The 3,540-nt window shown below is 56.4% G+C and overlaps 1 long non-coding RNA gene across 2 annotated transcripts; it reads right to left on the reverse strand.

Moving 5' to 3' along the window:
* Positions 1 to 67: 67 nt before the first annotated feature.
* Positions 68 to 2,237, reverse strand: LOC106900637. 2 transcript variants are annotated; one of them, XR_001414181.1, is made up of 5 exons: positions 2,127 to 2,237; positions 1,893 to 1,913; positions 1,445 to 1,465; positions 1,050 to 1,070; positions 68 to 680 (listed from the first exon to the last, which is right to left on the reverse strand). It is a non-coding gene; the product is annotated as an uncharacterized LOC106900637 (long non-coding RNA). The 2 variants fall into 2 exon arrangements; XR_001414180.1 differs by having other exon boundaries at positions 1,050 to 1,913.
* Between the last annotated feature and the right edge of the window lie 1,303 nt (positions 2,238 to 3,540).

Consider the following 3,540-nt stretch of genomic DNA (forward strand, 5'->3'; position numbering starts at 1 on the left):
AGTGGGAAAACACTCCCTGGGTCCCAAGGAATGGCTCCCTCCAGCGTGGTCATGTCCCATGGCTGGTGCTCAGGGACTCTGGGCAGGGGAGAGGGTCCATCCCTTGTCTGGTGTCCCCGAGTTACCCACCCCACCCCAGGCACCTCTCCTCGGAATTTGCCCATACCCAGGGGATGCAGGGATGGAGAGGATGGGCAGGAGGGTAAGGGGCCGAATACAAATCCCACAGGAGAGGACATCAAGTCAGGAAGAGCTCATGGAGACTCACCCAGTTCTGCATTTCGTTGCTCTGGAAAGGAAAAATTGAAGCAATGAGTGATGAGAGAGGAGATCTTCTCAACACACACCTGCAACTACAACAGTGGGCAGAGGCAAAACTCCTCCTTTTAAGAGTGGGAGAACAGCCCCCCAAACCCTTTGAATGGCTCCCTCCAACCTGGGCAAGTCCCACAAACTCTCCCCAGAAACTCTGGTGAGGGAAGAGGGACCATCTCTGCTCTGGTGTCCCTGAGTTGTCCATCCTCCCAGGCACCTCCCCTCAGGGTTTGCCCAGCAGACCCAGGGGCTGCAGGGATGGAGGGGAGGGGCAGGAGGGAAAGGGGCCGAGCCCAGAGCACCCGGGATACAACACTGAGCCAGGGGAGCTCACAGAGACTCACTCAGTTCTCCATCTTGTTTCCCTGAAAAGTGAAAAACAAAATCAATGACTGATCAGAGAGGACAGCTTCTCCCCCCACGGCATGAACAGGCAGAGCTCAGGCTGAGCCCAAACTCCTTCTCTTTGGAGAATGGGAACAGACCCCCAAAGCTTGTGAATGCCTCCCTTCAGCCTGGTCATGTCCCATGGCTGGTCCCCAAGGACTCTGGCCAGGGGAGAGGGTCCAGCTTGGTATGGTGTCCCCAAGCTGCCCACCCCACCAGGCACATCCCCTCGTTGTTTACCCAGACCCAGGGAATGCAGGGGTGGAGAGGACGGGCAAGGTGGGAAAGGGTAAGCATAGAGGGCCAGGAGGAGAACATGGAGCCCGGAGGAGCTCACAGAGACTCACCCAAGAGTGCAGCTTGTTCCTCTGGAAAGCAAAAGCGATATTTGGTCAGAGAGGACAGCTTCTAATCACAAAAGTACTCAAGAAGGAGTAAGCAGAGATGGGGAAACCCCAAACTCCTCCTTTCTTGGGGAGTGGGAAAACACTCCCTGGGTCCCTAGGATGGCTTCCTCCAGCCTGATCAATTCCCACAAACTCTCCCCAGAGACTCTGGAGAGGGCAGAGTGTCCATCTCTACTCTGGTGTCACCAAGCCACCCACCCCCCAAGGCACCTGCCCCTGAGTTTTCCATGGACCCAGGGGATGCAGGGATGGAGAGGACAGGCAAGGGGGGAAGTGGCCGAGCCCAGAGCACCCAAGAGAGGACACTGAGCCAGAAGGAGCTCAAGGAGACTCACCCAGTTCTGCATCTCGTTTTGCTGGAAAACAAACAACAAAATCAATGAGTGATGAGAGGGGACAGCTTCTCACCCCATGGTGTGAGCAGGCAGAGTACGGGCTGAGCCCAAATTCCTTCTCTTTGGGAAATGGGAAAAGGCCCCTTGGCTCACAGCAGGGGATCCTGCCCTCCGATCCCCACCCCAGACCATCCACGCACTCTGCAGTTACGCCTGACTTCAGCAGAGATTTAAGGTTCAGCCTGATTTAAGCTCAGTCAGTACTGGTCCCTGCTTCTTCCCATGACCCAGGACACCTCCTGGGCTCAGTTCCCAACCCCAGGGCTCTCTAGGTCCCTTCTGGGCTCCAGCAACACACATCAATGACCAGAGAAACAGCAAGAAACATGCAAATCCACATCCCTCCCAGAGGGAGGCTTTGCTGGTGGCAGGGGCCAGAAGGACTCACCCAGTGCTCTGGACTGCACCACTGGAAAGCAAAGGCAGAGGAAGAGAAGGTCAGGAGAGCAGCTGCTTCATCCCTGGCACCATCTCCCCAGGGTCTCTTGGACCTTCCCACGTGACAGATGCTCTGCCCATGCTCCCTCTCCTGCCACCCACAACCCGTGTCCTTCTCCCCATCCTTCCTTTGCCCAAAGAGCTTCCATAATGAAGGCAAAACATCGTGGTGATGCAAACTCACCTTTCCTTCGGAAGAAGTAAGCACTGAGGGTAGTTGACACCACAGAAAGCAGGAGGAAGACACCCAGAGCTGCCATCCAGGGACGAGCATTGTGGAAAAAGGGAGCTGAGAAACAAAAAAACATGAGGAAAAGGCCTCATTTACACCCCCCTTTCCTTCCTGCACTCCCGGCATGTTTATCCTGCCTCCGGAGAACAAAACCCCCTAAAGCAGCAGGGCCAACCCCAGCCCTGCTGCCATCCTGTACCTGAGATGTGCAGGGACGACGCCTGCTCCTGCTCCAGGCGGCTGTTCCTCACCACGCACGACACGTTCCTGTCTGCCTTCCCTCTCACAATGACGACATCTTGGATCTCAAAGAGGCCCCTCTCATCGCGGGAACGTCTCTGGGAGACTGAGGGGAGATGCTGCCCGCTGGCATCCTTCCACAGCACCTCTGGTGATGGGTACCAGCCGGCCGATCGACACACCACCCGGATGCCTCCATCCTCGTAAGCCTCCAGAGAGAGGAGAGGGACAGAGCCCATGGCTGGGGGAAGAGCCCAGGAGAGTCCTGAGTTAGGGATGGTCTCAGCTTAAAGGCCAAGACTGAACCCCACGCCAGACACATCCCAGGGTGCCCAGGGGGCTGTGGGTACGGCCATGTGCTCCTCACACCACCAAACCCACCCCAACATCTGCAGGAACCAGAGAGCACTGATGCCAAATGACACCAAAAGTCCCATAAAACAGCCTGGCAGAGAAGCACCAAGTGGCCGATCATAGTGACTCAAGGCAGCATCTCTGCATCAACACAAACCTCTTGAGGACACCATAAAGGCCCAAAGCCAACGCGTCCATTCCGCTCTGCCCCCAAAAACACCTCCAACACCATGTGCATGCTACCTCCTGGGCAGGCACCGATGAGAAGAGCCTTCTCACACTGGACCTCTCTCAATGGCTCCTAGCATTTGGCACTGAATAGATGGACGTGAGGATGGGACAGAGCTCTGGAAGGGGCACACCAACCCAGGGACACCTGGAACATCCCCACGAAACACCACAGCAGCCACAAACCTGCCACCTCCAGCTTCACTGTATCTTCTCCATAAGAAGCACCATCTTGCACAGTGCAGACGTACAGGCCATCATCAGAGGGTCTCAACACAGAGATTCGCAAGTCCAGGCTCCCACTGGAGAGACCATTTCTGGCCAATGCTGTCCTTCCAATGTATTCCTCCATCTGCTCCCAGTGCTGGTCCTCTCCGTTTTGGTAGAGGTGCACCGTTTCAGAGAGCTGGTGCCGGATCCACCTGATCTCCAAGCTCCGAGCGTCCACACGTGGAGACAAGTGACATGGCAGCACGACATCCTGCCCCACAGCGGCAAGAAGAGATCGGCTTGGCCCCACCACTCTGAACTCCGCTGGATGATG

The sequence above is a fragment of the Calidris pugnax genome, unplaced genomic scaffold, assembly GCF_001431845.1.
Source record: "Calidris pugnax isolate Ruff unplaced genomic scaffold, ASM143184v1 scaffold3191, whole genome shotgun sequence".
NCBI classification, from domain to species: Eukaryota; Metazoa; Chordata; class Aves; order Charadriiformes; family Scolopacidae; genus Calidris; species Calidris pugnax.